Source organism: Hevea brasiliensis, chromosome 18 (genome assembly GCF_030052815.1).
Source record: "Hevea brasiliensis isolate MT/VB/25A 57/8 chromosome 18, ASM3005281v1, whole genome shotgun sequence".
Taxonomy (NCBI): Eukaryota; Viridiplantae; Streptophyta; class Magnoliopsida; order Malpighiales; family Euphorbiaceae; genus Hevea; species Hevea brasiliensis.
The window spans coordinates 52,700,226-52,723,214 of NC_079510.1; the positions used below are offsets into that span (position 1 = coordinate 52,700,226).

General features: G+C 33.1%; 1 non-coding gene and 1 pseudogene across 1 annotated transcript; both read right to left on the reverse strand.

Moving 5' to 3' along the window:
* Positions 1–2,622: 2,622 nt before the first annotated feature.
* Positions 2,623–6,853, reverse strand: LOC131176066 (RNA-dependent RNA polymerase 1-like; annotated as a pseudogene).
* Positions 6,854–15,834: 8,981 nt separating this feature from the next.
* On the reverse strand, positions 15,835–15,942 carry LOC131176192 (small nucleolar RNA R71). Its single transcript, XR_009146317.1, has one exon. It is a non-coding gene; the product is annotated as a small nucleolar RNA R71 (small nucleolar RNA).
* Between the last annotated feature and the right edge of the window lie 7,047 nt (positions 15,943–22,989).

Sequence of the window (22,989 nt, forward strand, 5' to 3'; positions counted from 1 at the left end):
AAATATAAAATTAAATTAAATTATCTTAAAAATTAAATTAAATTACTAAATTAAGATAATTTAATTCAATCTATTCAATTTAAATTAAATAGTATTTATCCTTGTGATTGTGACTAACAATAGCATTATGGTAATTATCAAATAAATGAGCCACGTCGCAAATGCATAGATTTATATTGGCCAATTTTGCACCCCGATTCCCAAATCATCAATTTCATGGAATCGTAAATTAAAAGAAAATAATAACAAACATATAAATAATATAATTTAAATTATTGTTAAAAAAATAAATTATTAAGCCATAAGAAGAAAAAAAATATATTTTTATGAAACTTTTTTATAAAAATGTATTAATAATTAATTAAATTATTCTTTATTTTACTTAATTACTCTAATTTATTTTTATTTTTATTTTTTCGTTTGAAATGTAAAATCCATTGCATAAAATCCCAAAGGCCAAACTACATGGACGAAGACCATGGTCTGAATATAAAGGAAGTCCCCTACGCAAAGAGCAAACCCCACATTTAGGCCCATAATCCTAAGTAGCCAAACCCTACTATTCTACCATTATAAATGCAGGACCAAAATACCAACTGGAAGCCAAGAATGGAAAACTCTTCCACAGAAGCCAAGCAGAACAGAGTAAACCATCCAAAGCCAAGAAAGAGCAGCCGGCCATGTCTAACACTTCTAGAGAGAAAACGAGATCGAGCTCACAGCCAACAACTTAGGGAAAGAGAGAGATAGGGCCATGGCATTTTCAGTCTCGATATAGCCATGGGAAGGTGGCAACCACGCTTTAAAGTCCGCGCTAGACACCTCCAAAGGCTTTTCTTCCAGCATCGAAGACTTCCCACCGAGTGAAGGACAAGATGAACCTAGAGAGCAAACTGAAGCTGAACTTCAATCTCCAACTCCTATAGCACCAGATCTTCTTTAAAACCACCCTCACCTTGAAAAGCCAAGATCTTCTACCTAAACACCAAAAAGTAAAAAACTTTACATTCCAAATCGAGAAAGGGAAGGAACCCAAAACCAAACCGGAGAAAACACACGAAAACTGAAAGACAAAGAAAACTGGATCAACCTTATAATGAATTTTCTCTCCCCATTAATATTTGCCACCACTAATGCTTGCATTTAATTAAGAGAATATGTACTGCCATCGCCATCAATAGATTTTGGAAAATTAAAGAATTAAATCTCAACGCGATAAATAGTTGATGCAATTAAGATAGATATAATTAGACTAATTTTAAAAAACTTTATAAATATTTATTATACGTGACAGAGATGAATGATAAAGTTGAAGAAAATAATTGATAATATTTATTTTTTAAAATTTAATAGATAATTTTAAATAAAAAAAATCTAAATAAACAAAAATAGGTGAAGTAAATATATATTAAAATATTATTTATTAAATGTCTACATAAAATTACCTTTTATAATTTTTCCAAATCCTCACCTGTACGATATTTATTTTTCCATTAAAATTTACTACCTCTTAATAATATTACAAATAAAGAATTTGATTTAGTTCATTATGTTAATAAATTAGAGAACAAGTTTCTTTTTTGTTTTTTTTGGAACAAAAAGATGAAGAATCTATTAATGTGGCTAACTGAAATTTAGATGACATTTTAAGAAGTGACTTTTAGCTCAATGATGAAGAAGAACAGACGACATAGGATAATTTGGGCTAAACAATAGCTTTAATTAAAAGTCATGGTAAATTATTTAGATTATAATAGTAATTTTTATCCATATAAAAAATTGATCAATAAAGCATTTTTGTTTTTTCAAATCCCAAAATTTGTGAGGTATTTGAAACAGTAAACAAATTTAAGTTGAATTTTAAAATAATAAATAAAAAATTGAATTAAACTTGAATAATCTATATGGAATAGTATTATCTAGAATTATTAAGTTTGGTCACATTTTTAAATTTAATTTGTGCATTAAGGTCACGGAGAATTAGACAATCTAGTTGATTTCGAAAATTTATTATACGATGGAGTATTTATGAAAAAAATATATATTTTTATATAATTTTATTATTTTATTATTATTATTATTATAATATAATTTATATAAAACTATTGCACATACAAATTCTAAAATTTTTCACATTCAGGAGAGAATATTTTTATGGCAGTGAAGAAATTTTGGCGTAAAAGTTAAATATCCCACATTGCATTAAGATATGGTCCCCGCGTCTGCTTGTGGAAAATGACCTCCTCACAATAATAAGTGGGTCCCATATCTACTTCGTCGGGACGTAGTTGTCGAAGTTATCCGGTCTGCACGATCTTTACTAAAATCATTAACTTCCTCGTTGCGCAGTTGCTGGAGTTATCCGGTCTACATCACTTCAGCTAAAATTAATGTGAGATCGGAAATTTTTATTTAAATCTGGTGATGAATTTAAAATACATAAAATATTTTATTATATATTTTATTTTTTAAGTTTACAATAAATTAAATTTAAATAAAAAAATTTTATCAAGAAATAAAAAAAAAGAAAAAAATATTGAGTTTCTAAGCATAAATTCAATTAAATATACTTTAAGAATCTCCCATAAACATATAAAACAAATAATTGGATAAACAAAGAACTCAATTTTCAATCCAATCACACCATTATTAATACCTTACAATCATTAAGTAAATAGCACACACTTGGACGCTATAATAACAAGTTCTATCTTACAAAAAAAAAAATCACATACTTAGGTGATTCTAATTCTATGCTTCTTAATTTAGAGCAGATTGACAGAAAGAGTCTAAAGATCCCATCTAGTCCTCAGTCCCTAAGTGCAGATTCAATGACACCGAGTTGCTGAACTCTCTTGCCAATGATGACAAACGTGAAGAAATACTACTGCTAACATCACTTGCTTTGCCTTTCTTGATCTCAATAAGCTTGTCGTGGACACACCAAGGAAAACTCAGGAAATGATCTCTATCCAACCCTTCATTACACCTACCCCAATAATTTGGATGGTATGTCACATGGTACTGTCGATGCTTTCGCATATAAATCATCACTTTCTGTCTCATTGAACCAGGCTTTTGCTTGATTCCTCAATGACCTTACAGAAAACATAATCGCATCGAAATCCCTTTTCTTGTCGAATGACTTCCATGTTTTTATGATCCACCCACTGATTATTTCAGCCTCTGTAATTATCCCATAATAATCCATCATATTCCCAACTTGTTGTCATATTGACTTTTGTAGTAGAATGCATCGCCTATATAATTCATATACCCTTCTACTTCCATGTCGATCATAACATCGCTTGCCACTTCCTGTGAAGGATCTTACAGGCTAGTGCTAGGTGCGATGTCCTTTACAATAAAAGCTTCCCAATGACGCTACCGCGATTCATATTTCGTTTATCGTGTTTTTCCATGAAGTCCGATACTCTTTCACACGAAGATGTGGTGGAATTTTGGCCGCACACCGCCTTGGGAAATCAACTGCAATTGATGAGAGCTTAGCAAGTTCAATACATTCTTTACTCATTGCCCCGAAAGGCTCCTTATCCGCAAACACAATGTGGGCATGGCAAATGATTCCTAAGTCGCCGTTAAGTATGTAGTCCGCAAAGTACTCCTGACTTCAGACAAAGATATAAACATGTTGAAAACAAAGGGGAAAAAGGAAATAAAAGAGATACATGTATCTTAACATTCTAACAGTGTTCATTGAAGAAATAATTACCTCAATTGTAACATCATGATCTAGAATCATACTTTTGGCCAGATAATCCGTGGGTGGATACCACCGAGGAGGAATGAGATCGTGGTCCCAACAAACGGCGTAGACATCTCCGCGAGATCACTTCCCGAGCATTCATTTGTATGAGGTCTAATCAAAGATGTGAACTAGATTTCAGCAATTAATTTTGGATAAACAGAGTATGACAGATTATACATAATAGAACTCTTATCCGAGATTATACATAATGCAACCTTTATCTCGAGAAAATTTACCTTTTTCCTTTCTGTGGAAAAACAATGCAATCCACCATGTGGTGTAAAGCAGGCACATCCACAGCCTTCAAGACACCAACATCTCCAGGATGTAGACATGGATTTTTAGCGACAACAACCTTCCCTGCAAGATCTGATTTTGTTCATGTGTTTCATTGCAGCTGAAGAACTGCCTATTCCTAGCACAAGAATACTGCACAAATACTTGACCATATTCCAGCGTCCCAGTTTCATCCAGACATCCCATCATTGCTCTGCCTTTTGGAAGAAATATCCTTGTTTTGGTCCTCAAATCAAACAATTTCGCGGCACGGAATGTTCGCAGCATCATTGAAAGAAATGGCTCTGTGCTTGGCTTGTAACCACACAACAACATTTCCTTGAGAATGTTGGTGTTTTCGCCCGGGGCCATCATCTCACGTGCCTCCTGTGCCTGTAGTGGATCTGTCAAAATAGCATCAAGTTGGGCTACAGCCTCCTCTTGCTTGCTTTCGAAAACACGATCCCTAACCCAAAGAGTAGACAAAAGAGTGATCACTTCACGATTAAGGAAACAACCTTGATACTTGCTCCATCCTAGAACATCTAGGCTAGTGTTGTTGGATTTGTACTTGGACATACTCTTCCTCAGTGACAATTTCTTTGGTGAGGTTGGATCAACAGCTACAACACCCTTATAACCACCATATCTAATCTGAAAAGCTGATGGAGTATAGTTTCTGAAGCCAAGTTTTTGGGCTATGCTATGAGCCAATTCTGAAGAAATTTTTCCAATTCCATCGGAGAAAACATAGTTGATTCCATCACTGTTAACTTCTATATCAGGAATAATTTCAATTTCATGCCTATAAACATTGAATGTTTCCTTGAGGAACTGAAAGATTGGCCAAGCCTAGCAGCATACTTAGCCACATTCTTTATTTCACGAAAATCTCCCATCCACTTTCTGATGTCTTCTGCAGTAAGCCCTGGCCTAGAAGCAAACATCCATACAGAATTTTCTCGTAATTGACTCTGTGAAAAGCCGAGAAACTCGAATTTCTTCTCTCCAATGACAATACCATTTCTCAGTATTGACAGTATCCTTTCATAAATTTTTGTTCTCCTTTCCTCATTGACAGACGATGTTCTAGGAGATAAATTTGTTGAATAAAGTCTATCTAGATCCTCATCAACAAATGAAATGCGAAGAAAATTCTTGATATCATCGGGATAATTGCGCAAAACGCGATTGGAGAGGTTCACTTCAGGACCACAGAAATATACTTTAGCAGGGGTTATTTGAACCCTGTGGACGTATACCAATCCGTCATCTAAAGCTACAGCAGGTGGTTCTGGAAGCCTGCCAGAAGTAATGTATTTCGTGTACTGATCACGGAGCCAGCTTACAGGGTCGAAGCAACACTCATTCAAATGGCGCAGTTTCTCGAGAGCATTTTCTATGTATGCAATTTCTACTCTGTCTGGATCAACCAACCGAAAGAAATTGGCATCAAGTGCAGGCCCAGGAAGACAGCCATGCTGGACTAAACAATTAACTTTAAACAAGATTTCATATGGCAAGTGGAATCCGTGGGGTGAACTCACAATGGGGACAAGATCTGAGTTGCAAGAGAAAGCTGAACCTGTCACCAGATCGAATTGGCTTTCATTTTCTTTGTAGTATACAAAATTTTCCTGAAAATTTGGAAGCTGACCGTCGAGTGGAAGCTCCAAGCACAAAGCAGAGGACTGCCCAATGCAGCAGGATGGAGTAAAATCAACTTCCCTGACCCACTTGTCATCAGTAGCTTCCCTAAAATAGCTTCGAGCAGGTGTGTCTTTCTGATAAATCTTGGGAGCACCATATAACTGTCAAAGGACAAAGGAGGAGAAGATGTTAGGAGCACCATTGAATTTTGTACAGATAGTATGACGTATGAGGTCTCAGAAGTTAAATTGACAAACCTGAATGACAAGGAATTTTTTGGTTCCACCACGAGGACGATGTAGATCAACCTGCCAGATATTCTCATAGGAAAGCTCAAGCTTGTAATCAATGGAAAGAAAAGAGAACAAGAAGTAGAATTTTCTGAGTCTAAACCCAAATTTAACCGAAACATTTTCCTGTTTCCACAGAAGAGAGAATATTTCTTTGGAAATTTGGCATCCAAAGTTTAATGTAATTTTATCTATACGTTGCACAAAGTTCCTTGGCATTGGAACAATGTCATGGTCGGCGTCCCGAGCTTTCAGATAAGAATTGCCATACCCCAGGTAATAATCAGCTAATGATTTGATGATTTCAGCAGCTTCTATGCCAGTGAATTGAACTTTAGCATATGTTCTTAAACTTGAACTTTTGGGTAGTGCAACATAAACAGCATAAACGGTTCCTTCTCCTGTATATTCCTCCAGAAAGTCTTTTATGTCTTTCGGATCCTCAACGTAAGGAAATCCATAGAGACTGATCGTCTTGGACATTCTGTGTTCAATCAATTTTAACTGCAGTTTCACATGTAGTACCAAGTTAATAAATAGCTTTAAATGCACGCTTTATGAAAGCTCCCAGAAACTAAATAATACCCAATACCCACGAGAAAAATCTAAGAAAAATATAAGACCTAGCCATGTATGAACTATGGAAATTTGGGCCATGGAGTGATGCAGAGAGCAACAGAGGAATTAAAAGAAATGTGTAGCATTAGGAAAGGGGAGGACTCTTCTTACCTAATAGTTGCAGAGTCCGATGAGCATTCACTGCAATGACACAAAGCCAAAGCTCTATTGAGTGCTATTAATATAAATCCACACACAGGGACTGTTGCTTGTCATTTGTAGTCAACCATCTTGGAAAAACAGCACGCTCCAAGAAAACAAAGAGAATGACGGTTAATGATGTATGAATGCTTACGTGGGCATCATCTGTTGGACCAGATGGAGTTATCTGATAGGCTGAAGACCTAAACTCCCATGGTTGACACATGTCAACAAGCTATAGCTTTGGAAGAAATGCAGAAAGCGTATCTCGACTTTTTTTTGTCCCCAAGCCAATGGAGATTTAACAGTATGAAAGCTCACAGTGAGTTTCATCGTTTCTTAATTTTGCTATGTATATCTACTTAGATTCCTCGTTAATCAGAGCCTCCTGCCCCACAAGGTTTCCCATTGACGAGAAGAGATTTCTACTGCTGCAGAGACCACAGCCTCACAACAAAAAGGGCCAGTGCTTTGAGAACACATCACCACCAGTAGGACTTCTTCTTGACGCGGCCAAAGATTAGTGGAAATGACATTGAAAATCACATTAGAGAGGAAAAAGTTACAAGGAAGGCCCTTCCCTTGAAGAGGGAATTCCTCAGCTTGCTGCTGAAGTAGAAGTTGCGTTCTACTTGACCAAAGATTAATCATTGATGGAATATAACTACGGAAAAACCCTACTATAAGTCACAAAAAACCCTACTATAAGTCACAAAATTAACCTTTTTCGAAACTTCAACTTGTTTTACAAGGAACCACGTCTCACTTAGTGGTGAATCTCTCTCTCTCTCTCTCTCTCTCTATATATATATAGTAAATAAAATAGTATTAAATAATTAAAAATATAACATTTTTATATAATTAAACTCAATGAAATTTAATGCCTTAAAAATTATAAAAAAAAGATTATATTATTGTTAATGCTATTAAATATATGTTTCCTTATATAAATAACTAAAAGCTTATCAATTTATCACAAAAATAATTATGTTATTTTGTCTTGAGAAATTTCATTATTTTATAGTAAAATTTTAAAAGTAAATAAACTTTTAAATACAAAATATAGTTTTTGGTTTTAATTAATTTTAAATTAAACAAAAAATAATACTTAATAATGAAATTAATGAAGATTTTTTTTTTTTTTTTTTTTTTTTACATATTGCATAAGTATTCCCATTTCATTGGATTAAGATTAATACTGCTCATATTGAGTCAACCTATTAAGGGCTGAAACACTCTCGATGGACATGTTTCCATCTACAAAGATTGAAAAGAATAAAAATACCGAATGATCATCTCATGTTTTAATAGCCTCTCACAAACTGTAGAAGTATTTTAATAAGATTGTAAGAATCTATTTGTAATTGTGGTTTAAATATACCTTTTGAAAAAAAAATATTATTTTAATTTTCTTTAAAAAACTATTGAAGTATTTTGAAATTCTTATGATTAAAATATTTTAATATTAAAATTAACTTTATCACACTCTGACTAATATATTTAACAGCAGATTAAATGCACTCAAAGCAGCAGGTTAACAAGCCTTGTACTACAAAACTTAGCAAATTTGCTCAACCTCAATGCAAAGATAAATATCTGCATCTCAAGAATAGAAAATATAAATGATAAAAAATCACCTCATCTCACCACAGTGAGTACAAATAATACAAAACCCAATACTAAAACTAAGTGGACTATAACAGCAACTCAGCAGGGCGAAGCTATATTGGGGCCTAAGGGATCATAGGCCCCTAATCCCCAATAGCTCTCACTAATTTTTTTTTTTTCTCTCTAAAAAATGCTTTATTTCTATTTTTTTTATTTAAGAATATTTTTTAATTTATAAATAAATAGAGTTAAAAAATATATTTAATTATTTAATATTATAAATAATCAATTATAATGTAACATATTTTATTAAAATTATTGTACTATTATAATATTTTTTTCTATTATTAGCTTATATTAGTCACATAATTACTTTTTATTAATTTTATTAAAATTTTCATTTAAATTATAAAGAATGTTTTATTTTTTTTAGATTTTATTAATAAGATTATTATATCTATAAGAAAAAGAATTCAAATTAACATTCTTTATTTTTATATATTTTTAGTTAATTGATAATTACATATTTATTAATTTTAAAAAAATTAATTTAATATAAATTATATGCTATATAATCAATAATTTTTTTTTACAAATATGCACACTCACACATATATAAATATATTATATTTGTAATTCTTACATATGGTCTCTCATAATGTAATGCTTAGCTCTGCCACTGCAACTCAGCTTTCTGAATGGAATTATTTGATCTCCACAAACAAAGATATCCAACCAGCTTGGAATTCCAGAATTAGTAAAATGAGTAATGTAGTTTGTTAGAAGTGATATACAATTATTTAATATAAGAAAGATATGAGAAGGGAATGCTTAGCCTGTGTTAAGAGGTCCTCACTGATGGTTAAATTGAAAAATAAGAAGCCTGGTTAAAAAAAAAAAAAATCATGAGGAGCTTTAGATAGATTTCATACACGGCAGAAGACATATTTATAGTATATAAATTAATTATGCAGCAAAGAAGTGATGTAATCACAATTGAACAATACCACTGAATGTGTATGTGAGAGTGGGTGGAGAGCATAAATTAATTAATAAATTACAAGCTCAAAACTATAATACTCATTAATCCAATTACAGTGAAGAGAATTCTCACTATATAACTACTCATAGTAAATATATTAGTTACTCATTCTATTCTCCTCTAACACAACCCAATATATTTACTACTTTAACTATTATATCGTAAAGAGTGTTTTCAATTATATGGACAAAGATAAGAATTAATTCCTCTTGAATTCTACGTCCAATGGATAATAATTCATTCCTCTTGAATTCAACATGAGCAAGAGCCCTCTCACTAATAGGCAAGAGCCTTGACCAATGGACAAGAACTTTTTATCAATGGATAAAGCTAAATTTTCAATAATTGTTAAAGCCCTCTTAATAATGGGCGACAATCTCACTTCATAAATTAAAATCTAGCTAACTTTTTTAGTAAATAATATTAATTCTCTCAATTATAATTTAATTAGATTTATACTCAATTTAAGAATAATACTAAAATAAAAATTTTATAAAACTTCATTTCATTAAGAAATATTTATCTTATTTTAAATTTTATTAAAATTTTGAATCATAAATCTAATAAAGAACATAAAAATAAGTGTTTTGAGCTCAAGGTTAGAAGGTATTCGGTAAGATATGAGGACAATCCTTGAGTTTGGATCTCCTAGAAGATGCAGAATTTCCATATGCTATCATTTCCCTCCTAAAGACACATGATGATAAGTTCTACTAACTACAACATCAGTTTCGTTTGATGCCTATAATGATGCAGGGAATTGATTAGACGCATGATCATCAATAACCACCACCAATAACCACAACCTTAGAGGCATTCTCGATAATATCCCTTGCTGTGTCTGGACAAACTAGGGTGAGGATTCAATTAAAATTGAATCGAATTAAATCGTTAAAATTAAATGAATTAAATTTATAAATATTATAAATTGAATCAAATTAAAATACAGACAAAACTGAATTAAATTGAATTATGATTGGTTTAAATCAATCGGTTTAAGCTTAGAGGGTCTGCACAAATTACAGTAGATGCAATTTCATTTAAAACTCAATTGCAAGCAAAAAATTGCAGCAAATGAAAACACATAATAGTAATTACTCTGTAATTCATTGTATTGCTGCAAATGAAAACTCAATTACAAGCAAAAATTGAGCAAACCCTAAATTAAAATTCCTTTTACTGTTGAAATTGCACAAACCCTAAATTAAAAATTAATTGAAAGCAAAAATTGCACAAGCCCTAAATCAATTTCAATTAAATCATCAACAATCAAGAACCCCACGCACATTTTACAAAATTATACAAATTACAAACCAAGCAATAACATGTATATGTACAAACATTATCTGAAAATTGAAAAAGTGAGACTAAAGAACCAATTGACAAAAGAAGAAGAGTGGACTGGCTGAATAAAGATTGGGGCCACTGGTGCAAGAAGAGGACGAGGATGGCCACACCCACACCGAGTGATGAGGAGGAGGCAAAGCCGCAGAGGTCAGGCGAGGATGGACAACGCAATGGAGGAGAGATGAGAAGGTTGGTACCATGGTAGTCTCATAGAAGAGAAGAGTGAGGGCAATGAGAGAAGAGAAGAGTGAGTGCAATGAGAGAAGACAAGTGTCATGCAATGCAAGAGGGAATGGTCTGAACAAACTTGTGAGAGTGAGAGGCTGAGAGTAGGGGAGAGCATTATGTCGGTTCGGTTCCGAACCGAATCGAATACCAAAAATCAAAAAATAGAATCGCTTAAAAATATAAAACAAATCAATCGAACCAAACACCTAAGAAGAACCGAACTAAATCAAACTGAAAAATATCGATTCGGTTCGGTTCTGTTGCATTAAATAAAAACTATTAAAATTTTTATTTTTTTTTTGCATCTTGGGCCGAGTTATGCATCTTGTGCCTTAAGGCTTATGCATCTTGGGTCTTAAAGCTTATGCATCTTGGGCTGAAAATTTATTTGGGTCATTTTACTATTTGGTTTAATCGGTTTTAACAGATAAAAAATCAAACCAAATAAAAAACTGAATATGTTCAAAATTTCAAATCTAACCAAACCGATAAAACTAAAAAACCAAACCGATTGAATGGAGTTCGGTTTGGTTTTTCGATTCACACTGAAAACTGCGCATCCCTAGCTAAGAGAATGGAGGGATATGTCGTAAAAAACTAAAACTAAAACTAAAACATTTTTGACCCCCAAAACTAAAAAGGTAGCATTTTAAGTTAATTTCAATTAGGTTCGGTTTAATCAGTTTTTTTACTCTAAAGTAGAACTAAACTAAAATAATTAAAATTTTTAAAATTAAAATCAAATCAAATCCCAAAAAATAAAATGAACCGGACTCTCATGAGTTCTGCAGTTCGTCTGTCCCAATTTGCTAGATATTTGATGATTATGGTTTGCAAGGGTACGCAACCCAAATTGTCAAAATGAGCAGATCCAAAAGCTAAAAAAAAAAAAAAAAATTACAAAAAAGAAAGTAGAAATTCAAGGAGGAGAAAATGCTAAGAAGAAGAAAAAGATAAGAGGAAGAAGAAGTGTCGATAGCTTTCTCCGTCCTCGGAGGACTCTTTTGCTAACTGTGGGCGGGACTTCAAGTAGATTAAGAATGTCTTCCTCATCTGCATGTATAAAAATCTTTGACTTTTTATTAAATGCCAAATGTCATGGGTTTGGTGAGATTTAAACCTAAATATAAGGCCAGTTAAAACAATTCATGAAGCCCAAGGTTACATAGCCTATTAAATTATTAAATTTCAGTTAAAGCTCTATTATATTTAGGATGTTATTATATTTTAAATTTAATTGATAAAAAAATTTAATTTTTAGACTTTCTTTTTATTAATACTAATCTTATAAAAAATTGTATAAATCATAAAAATATTAAAATAAAAATTAAAAAAATGATTTGATTTGGTGTTTTAAACTTGGAGATTATACTGAGTTTTTTAATGTACTGTAAACCAAATTGATACGATTCATGAATTGCAGTGAATCAATTGCTTACCTTTGCGAACCAAAAAGTTGTTGGAAAAGTGGGTTGAAATCCCACATGTTGGGAAACAAAAATTGAGAGGCTTAAATTGTGATAGCCCAGCAAGTAAAAATGGCTTGACAAGCAGTTGAGGTCCATAATCAAAGCCCAATTAAGAAGCCCACATGGAGAATAATGAGAGCATAAGTCCACACTCTTAGGGCCCAATCGAAAAAGAAATATGGCATCACGGCCATGTTGATATTTAGGTTATGTGTTGTGTGTAGAGGTGCACGGGTCAGTTTGGGCAGACTTAATATATTTTATTAAATTAAATTGAAAAGTGAATTTTGATAGCATTCAAATCAAAATTAATAAATTAAATTACAAAATTAAATATGTTTGATTTTTACATTACAAGTTGAGTTCAGTTTGGACAGGTTTTACATATTTTAATATTTTTTATTTTTATAATTCAATTCTTGTTAAATCTTTTCATATACATATTATTATATATTGATTGAAAAAATAAAATATTAATTTAAGATGTATTATTCAGTAAAACTAAATAAAAATAAAATAAAGTTATTTTAGATATTTCTTATATATATATATATATATATATATATATATATATATATATATATATATATATATATATATATATATATATATATTGTTTGGATTCAGCTTTTACTATATCAACCCAAAACCCAAACTAAAAATTTGATTTATCAATAATATCAAACCATAACCAATATAAAAATATATAAAATCAATAAATATGGTTTGAATTAAACAGAGTTGGTCGGATTAATTAATTTGTTAGTTTTTTTGTACAATTATAGTTGTGTGTGTGCATTTGAGAGGGAATGCTTAACCTCCTTGAAAAAATTGGTAAAAAAAAACCCTCAAATATCTCTAATTTGACTATTGGCTTCGAAAAAACATCTCCAATCCAATTCCTATTATTTTTAATGGAGAAAACTATCTTGTTTGGACTATTAAAATGAAGGCTTTCCTTAGAGCTTTTGGTCTCTGGGAAGCGTAAGAAACTCTTAAAAAGAATACAAGAAAGCTCATGAAGATTGTAAATCGAGGTAGGTTGCTTGTGGAGACCTAATGTAAAAGAGGATAAGTCAAAAGATTTTAGTTAGTATTGATGCATACATTTTGCATAGTCATTTAGGTCTAATTTCATAGCTATTTTATTCTATTATTATTTATTTTTAGCTAATTTCATTAGTTAATTAGTTAGTTTTCCATAATTGTCTTTTTTGGTTTAATTTGTATATTTTACTTTGTTTTGTAGGAAAATGGTGTTTTTGAAGGAATGAAGAGAAATTTTGCCATTGAGGAGTGACTTCTACAGCCAAAGATGTCAAAAACAAGTTTTCAAGCCGAAAATATGCATTGATCAAATTGTGCATAACTTGCCGCATAAGCTATGCAGATCTGCATAAGGAGAAAGATCACTGCCTGTAACCAAATTAAATGTGCATAAGGAGATCGTGATAGCTTATGCATATTCTCGCCTCCCTTATGCACCTTCACGGAATTGTGCATAACCTATGCACCAAGTCATGCAGCTGCATAAGTGACTCAGATCACTAAAATCGCATAAGGGATCGCATAACTTATGCACCCACTTATGCACCCCATAAAGAGTTCATTAATGAGTCGTAAGATTCCTCAGATAATTCCTCCTAGAACACACCATTTTAGGGCTCCATGTCGAAAAATGCTATAAATAGTCTCATTTTCCCATTTTAGAGGGGGAAGAAAGAAAGGAAGAAAAGGAGCAGAGCAAGGGCACCAAGAGTCATATTTAGTTTTCCACACCATTTCCAAACTGCATTTGGGATTTCTTTCTTCTTACCTTTTCCTACATTTCTAGTGTTGAGTTTTTTTTATTTCTTAGCTTAGATTAAAGCTTTATTTCCATTTAAACTCAATATATCTTGTAAGCATTATGGATAGTGAGTAGTTTATTTTGATTCTGGAGTAAGGGATGTAATATTTTAGTTATTTTTGTGGATTTGAACTGGGTTAGTCCCAATTTAATGAATTTATGAGGTTTAATCCATTTCTTGTGTGCTTATTCACATGCTTAATGAAGGGCCCCATTAAGTTATGTTCTTAATCCTTGGTTGAAGCAATCAAAGGAGAAAACCAAGTGATAGTTAATCAAGAAATTGACTTAATTAACTTAGATCTAGAAATAGACTAAGGGTTAAGAGGGTTTTAATAGATTGATTAAAGAACCTAATGGGTCTTCGTTAATTTTAAATCAACTAAAGTAGGATTAAGTTAATTACGGCACTCTTTGGCTCAAGTGACAAATTTTTCAAAGGATTTTAAAATTAATCTCCTTTAAACCCATAAATTTCATGGATTGGGCTAGCTAGGAAAATCCCAAAATGACTTAAATATGAACCCTTAACCTAATCGTCTTTCATTAATTATTGGTTGGAATTTTACTTTTGAGTGTTTAGTTTAATCTTATTTTATTAATTTTCGTTATTATTAACTTCTTTATTTTGCGAATTATTAAATTAGTCATTATTTGAATTTAGTTTTGCATTTTCATACCTTCTGCTTCAAATTCCTAAATTTCTTTTATTAATTTGATTAAAATACAATTTTAACATATTTTATTTTACATCAAAAATTCAATCATTAACACAACTCGTGGGAACGATATCTTTCTATATTACTTGTATGCGATCTGCACTTGCGGTAGGGACACATCAAGTTTTTGGCGCCGCTGTCGGAGTTGTTTGTTTAAGATTGAATTCTTGATTATTTTAGTCGCTTATAGTTTTATTTTTGTTATCTTTTCATTTTGTGTTTGTTTGTTCTTTTTAGGTACTTTTAATCTTTTATAAGAAGAGCTAGAAGCACAAGTGACACATCCTTATTATTTAATCCGAAATTGAGAAGTTTTGTAGAGATAACAAGAAAGAAACTAGAAGAAGAAAAGAAGCATTGAGAGCAATGAAATTGAAATGAAATGGTCAAGAAAGAGTTGGAATCACAGATAATGGTGAAAATGATCAAACAATGAAAATGCAGCTCATGGTGAAGAAGTTGTAAATGCTAATGTGCCTAAGGGAAGTATGATGGATCACGATTTCATTTTGATGATTTAAGAGAGAGTATAGCAAGACCAAGAATTGATGCAAATAGTTATAAGATGGATTTTGGAGTACTACAAATGATTGCATTCTCAATTCGAGGTCATCCTTCGTAAAATCCTCATACTCATCTTAAGAAGTTTGTTATGATCTGTGACATGCAAAAGCAACCAGAGTATCGATGATGCAGAAGGCTAAAATTGTTTCCATTCTCTTTGAAAGATAGAGCATTGATTGGCTTGATTCTTTACCTCACAACTCAATTACAAATTGGGAGCACTCACGATGTATTTCTTGCCCAATACTTTCCACTGAAAACTCAAGAGTTGAGGAATCAAATGATTGCTTTTAGACCAAGAGAAGATGAGACTCTTTATGAGTCATGGATGAGATGGAAGGAGTTGGAGAGACAATGTCCACATCATGCCATTCCCAAATGGATGATAAACCAGAATTTTTACACAAACGCTACTCCCGCTATCGAGGAATCATTGATGCTCAAACCGAGGGGAATTAATCATTAAACATGAAGATGAAGATTATGAGTTATTATAGAAAATAGAAAAGAACACCATCTATGGAGTAGTCCAAGAGGGTCAACTCCAACTCAAAAAGGCAAGTTGTCGAATGTATGAGCTTGATCCATTCAACATGATCAATGCCAAATTTGATGCACTCACCAATGTCCTTGCTAAGAAAATGGAGGATTTAAGTATGCTAGTCGTTCATCATCATGCTCGAAGTTCTCAACAAGTTACTTATGCATGAACAATGAGTCATGGAGTAGGTTATCCTTCATATGCTTGGAGGAATCATCCCAATTTTTCATGGGAGAATCAGCAAAATCAAGCTTCAACTCAAAACTTTACACCACAACAACAAGGGCATCAATACCAGCAACCTAGGCAACCACCACCTAGTTTTCAGCAAAAGAATGCAAATCCTGCACCTTTACCAAGACAGCAAGAACAAAGTTCCACCACAGAGGCTTTATTACAACAAATTCTTGCTAATCAAACTAAGCGTGATGAAGAGTTGAGAGAGATGAAAGCAAGGCTGGAACAAATGCAAACACACAATAGGATGCTGGAAAATCAGATTGCACAACAAGCATGCTCATCAAGTACCAATTCTATGGGGAAACTTCCTAGTCAAACAGAAAATCCAAGGGAGCAATGTCATGCCATCACACTGAGGAGTGGTAAAATAGTGCATAATGAGAAGAGTGAAAAAGTTGAAAAGAGAGAAAATGAGGAAAATTTTGAGGGAGATGAAAAACAAAAGAGTGAAAAAGGGAGTGCAAGAAAAGGTAAAGAGGAGGTTGGAGAGAAAGAAGAGAAATATATACCTCCGTAGCCTTACAAGCCACACCTTCCCTTTCCACAGAGATTTCAAAAGCCAAGCTTGATAAGCAATTTGGGAAGTTCTTAGAGGTTTTGAAGAAGCTATATATAAATGTGCCCTTTATCGATGCTCTTTCCCAAATGCCTTCTTATGCTAAGTTTTTGAAAGAAATTCTCTCAAACAAAAGAAGACTTGAAGATTATGAGATCAGAGCCTTAATCGAGGAATGCAAAGCATATCCTCCAAAGGAAACTTCCTCCAAAGCTCAAGGATCCAGGGAGTTTTTCAATTCCATGCCACATTGGGGAATCATGTTCTGTAAAAGCTTTATGTGATTTAGGGGCTAGTGTTAGCCTTATGCCCCTCTCCATTTATGAGAAGCTCAATATGGGAGATCTTAAGCCAACCCACATTTCTCTTCAGTTAGCTGACAGATCAATTAAGTATCCTGAAGGGATTTTGGAGAATGTGCCTCTGAAGGTTGGGAAATTCTATATACCTATTGACTTTGTCATCTTGGACATGGAAGAGGATTCTAATATCCCAATCATTTTGGGGAGGCCTTTCCTAGCTACAGCTGGTGCTTTGATTGACGTGAAAGGTGAAAAGCTTACTCGTAGCCTGAGAGGATCATTTAGTCTTCAACATTGGCAATGATAAGAAGAAGCAACATGAAGATGTAGACTCTGTTTGAGAATTGATATAGTTGATGAGTTAGTAAAAGAGCACTTTAGAAAGAGCTATCCGAAGGCTTCTCTTGAAAGTTGTCTTATCCATGAAGGGAGTATCAATGATGAAAATCCAAAAGAGGCTGCATTTGCACAAGATTTGAATAGTAATCCACCTTGTCCTATGGCACCAATCTTTCAATTTGAGCAAGTGGAGAAAAGTGAAGTAAAGCAACCATCTCTCAAAGAAAAAGATGCACCAAAGGTTGTCAAGAAAGAAATGGTCGGATTTTTAGACAAAGCAACAAGGATCTTCTCATGTGATGGAAAGAAAATGAAGTATAGATTCATTGAAGCACCTATTGGAAACAGAGGCAATAAATTCCAATTTCAGCCACCATGAAACATGAAAAGAGTCTAGCTAAGGACTATAATTAGCGCTCTTGGGAGGCACCCCAAGTTCTTTTTATTTTGCTTTTGTTGATTTTACTTTTATTTGCATTACCTTTGTTTTTATCTTAAATCTCCCAAATTCAATTTTTGACATTGTTGAATCTTATCCCTTGTAGATGTATTTCAATGGAGGAAGGTTGGTGAATCATTGGGAGTGACCCTTAACTTGAAAATTTTGTCCTTCAAACTCTCCCACAAACTGATTAGTTCTTACTGCATAACCTGTGCAGGAGCTGTTATCTGGTTTATGCAGAGGAAAAAAGGAATCAGCAAAAAGGGTATCTGCAGCAGATGGCTTGTGTTTTTGGTGAGGTTGGGTGTGTAACTTTTAAGTATATGTGCTTTTAATGTTAATATGGTAGTAAGTTGGTTATCTTTGTAATTTTGAGATTATTTGGGTTGTGGAATTCAAGGTGGACAATATTGCATTCTCTTGGCATAACTTGGAGAGTTCATTTCATCATTTGTAGATAAATGCAACTTTATGCAGATTTTATTGAGTTTTAATGTGCTAAATGTTTATTTGCAGAATTTGAGTCAAAATGGCATGTGTCACAAATGCTTTTATGCAGGATCCATCTTCTACAAGCTTGTGTGATGCATTTTGATGAACTTTGTATATATTGATGTGTTTTTGGTGAAAATTTCTCATGATTTATGCTTCATAGAATTATATTTCTTCATTTTAGGGTATTTTTCACACTTGCAAATCATGTTCCATTGCAATCTTAATTTTGTTGAATTGTGCATAAGCAATCGCATAGCTTATGCAATTCGCATAACCACAATTCTTGCCATTTTCATCCTCTGTAAATCGCATAAGAAGAGTGCATAGCTTATGCAACTCGCATAGCTTAATTTGGTCAAATTTCAAATCTTTCGAAACCTGCATAAGCAGAGTGCATGACTTATGCACATTTGCATGACTTATGCACATTTGCATAACTTCAAATTCTTCATTTTCTCTCTCTGCCGAAGTCTGCATAAGGAGGGTGCATAACTTATGCACTTCCGCATGACCAAAAACTCTGAATCTCCAAACCTGCTGAGACTTGCATAAGCAGAGTGCATGACTTATGCACTTCTGCATAACCAGAAACCCAAAAATTCCAAACCTGCCGAGGGGTGCATAAGCAGAGTGCATGACTTATGCACTTCTGCATAACTAGAAACCCAAAAATTCCAAACCTGCCGAGCGTTGCATAAGGAGAGTGCATAGCTTATGCACTTCCATATGACCACCAACCCAAAATCCCAAAACCCACCGAGAGTTGCATAGTGGTGCATAGCTTTTGCACTTCCGCATAACCACCAACTCTGAATTCCAAGACCTGCCGAGACTTGCATAAGGAGAGTGCATAACTTATGCACTTCCGCATGACAAAAAAAAAAAAAAAATATTTATGCAAATATTTTACATAGCCTATGCAACCCTTATTGCCACTCATGCAGAACCGCACGGCTTATGCACCCTACTTATGCACATGTTCTGGAAAAGTTAAGACCTGCCGAGACTTGCATAAGGAGAGTGCATAACTTATGCACTTCCGCATAACCACCAACTCAATTCCAAGACCTCCGAGACTTGTATAAGGAGAGTGCATAACTTATGCACTTCTGCATGACCAAAAAAAAAAAAAAATTTATGCAAATATTTTACATAGCCTATGCAACCCTTATTGCCACTCATGCAGAACCGCACGGCTTATGCACCCTACTTATGCACATGTTTTGGACAGCACTTTACTCAGATAACTCAGACCTCTTATGCATCACCATTATTCCTTGAATTCTCATCCGCTCTATACTGTAACTCTTTCATTTTGCTCTTAAATTTCATAATTCCTGTAATTTCTCTTTACTTTGAATTTTGATAATGCACTAACATTGAGGACAATGTCTAATTTTGAGTTTGGGGTGCACATTCATTTTGATTTTTGCTTCATTTTTTTTACATTTTGAGTATAGGAACATCTCATCCCATTTCATTTACATATATTGTAAATATTTTACATATACATCCATACATACATATACATAACACATTTACACACACATTATACATCACTTAGAAATTATACGCTTTGCACACAAATAGATTTCTTCCATTTAGTTAATGCATTGCTCATTTTTAGAATCATGCATCATGCATTAAAATCTTTTGCCAAATCCTCGAGTATTGAAAAGTTGCCTATGAGAGTGATTTGACTTACCTTTAGTTGGGTTTGTGGATTGAAAGTTTCCTAAGAGGTGCAAAGTTTTGAAGTGTCTATCCCTTGCCTATATCTTCTTAGCCAAAAAGCCACCCAACTAGTCCTTTAGAGATTGGAGTGTTTAGAGGGAGTTATTGGATATAAGGTAGTCAAATGATGTCTTACCAATCCTAGAACAAATTTTCTAAACCTTTCACGGCAAAATACCCGCTTGTACTTAAAAAGAGAGATGATTAGGCATTCTTTGATTTAAACCTTCTCATTTTAAACCTTTGGCCCTTTTCCTAATTAAAATTGACCCTTGCAAACCCCTTTTGAGCCTTTTTATCCCTAATTTTTCTTGAATCCCTTATTGCTACCTAGCCAATGAACCAAACACTACAACCCTTTTCATGAGAATAATTATTTACAATATTAGGTACATAAAAAAAAGAGAAAAAGAAAAGAAAAGAAAAGAAAAAAATATATACAATAAAAGGGAGAAGAAATGCTTGTCATCTTGTAAAAGTGCTAGTATATGTGCTTTTCACTATTGCCATTCAAAATGAAAGAAATCCACCCAAAGTATTAAAAGGAATGAGTTTGGGGGTGGCAATTTTAGGGACAATCATCAAAAGAAAATGCAAAATACAAGTTTAAAGTATCAAAATGTCCCTCCATTTTTATGTGTTTTGCTAGCACTTGACAATTCTCATTGTGTACTTCTCTCCTCCATATATACAAAAAAAAAAAAGAAAAAGAAAAAATTATAATAAAATAAGAAGTGTACCTTATGTTGTTAAGATTGGAAATATTCTCATGCTTTGAATCCTTTTTACCCATTCTTCTTAGCCTCATTTTGAACCCCATGGCCCCATTACATCCCTAAAAAGACCTTTGATCTCTTGATAGTACTTGCTACATTAGTGGAGATAGGAGTAGGGAATTTGCCTATGGATAGGAAAACTATTCATTCATTCATTCAATTCCATCATTCCATATAGAGACACTTTGACTATTGATTGTTCTAGAATTCCTTTTGAGCATGACCTCTCTTTTGATTTGTTGGTTTGGGGATTTTGAACGATAATTGACTTGATGGCTAAGCGGTGAAAGCTTGGATAAGCATTAGATTCTTTGCATTTTGAAGGATGGGTATATGGATTGTTGGTATGGCTAAAGGTGTGTTAAGTTACCTTAATGGGTGATTTTCATAACTCTTTGGATAAGGCACCCCTAAAAACTTTGCACCACATTTTAAAGTTTGGTTGAGGACAAGCAAAAGCTTGAGTTTGGGGGTATTTGATGCATACATTTTGCATAGTCATTTAGGTCTAATTTCATAACCATTTTTATTCTATTATTAGTTATTTTTAGCTAATTTCATTAGTTAATTAGTTAGTTTTCCATAATTGTCGATTTTAGATTAATTTGTATCTTTTACTTTGTTTTGTAGGAAAAATGGTGTTTTTGAAGGACTGAAGAGAAATTTTGCCATTGAGGAGTGACTTCTACAGCCAAAGATGTCAAAAACAAGTTTTCAAGCTGAAATATGCATTGACCAAATTGTGCATAACTTGCCGCATAAGCTATGCAGATCTGCATAAGGAGAAAAATCATCGCTCCAGAACCAATCGAATGTGCATAAGGAGATCGATAGCTTATGCATATTCTCGCCTCCCTTATGCACCTTCACGGAATTGTGCATAACTTATGCACCAAGTCATGCGCTGCATAAGTGACTCAGATCAGTAAAATCGCATAAGGGACCGATAACTTATGCACCCACTTATGCATTCCATAAAGAGTTCATTAATGAGTCGCGTAAGATTCCTCAGATAATTCCTCCTAGAACACACCATTTTAGGGCTCCATGTCAAAAAAATGCTATAAATAGTCTCATTTTCCCATTTTAGAGGGGGAAGAAAGAAAGGAAGAAAAGGAGCAGAGCAAGGGCAATGAAGAGTCATATTTAGTTTTCCACACCATTTCCAACCAGATTTGGGATTTCTTTCTTCTTACCTTTTCCTACATATCTAGTGTTTAGTTTTTTTTTTCTTAGCTTAGTTTAAAGCTTTATTTCCATTTTAACTCAATATATGTTGTAAGCATTATGGATATTGAGTAGTTTATTTTGATTCTGGAGTAAGGGATGTAATATTTTAGTTATTTTTGTGGATTTAAACCGGTTAGTCCCAATTTAATGAATTTATGAGGTTTAATCCATTTCTTGTGTGCTTATTCACATGCTTAATGAAGGGCCCCATTAAGTTATGTTCTTAATCCTTGGTTGAAGCAATCGAAAGGAGAAAACCAAGTGATAGTTAATCAAGAAATTGACTTAATTAACTTAGATCTAGAAATAGACTAAGGGTTAAGAGGGTTTTAATAGATTGATTAAAGAACCTAATGGGTCTTGGTTAATTTTAACTCACGAAAGTAGGATTAGTTAATTAAGGCACTCTTTGTCTCACTGAAGAGTTTTCAAAGGATTTTAGAATTAATCTCCTTTAAACCTATAAGTTTCATGGATTGGGCTAGCTAGGAAAATCCCAAAATATCTTGAATATGAAATCCAACTCCTAATCGCTTTTTATCAATGTTAATTTCTAATCGAATTTAATTACTTGCCATTTTGAATATTGCCATATTTGAATTTTCTTATTTTAATTTGATGCAAATTTAGTTAAATCATTACATAGTTGAATAGATTATTAATTTTGCATATATAGATTTCATACTCCAATACCCATCAATTTATTACTTTAATTTCAAAATAGTCCAAATTAGTTAGCAACTTTTATATCAAAAATTCAATCA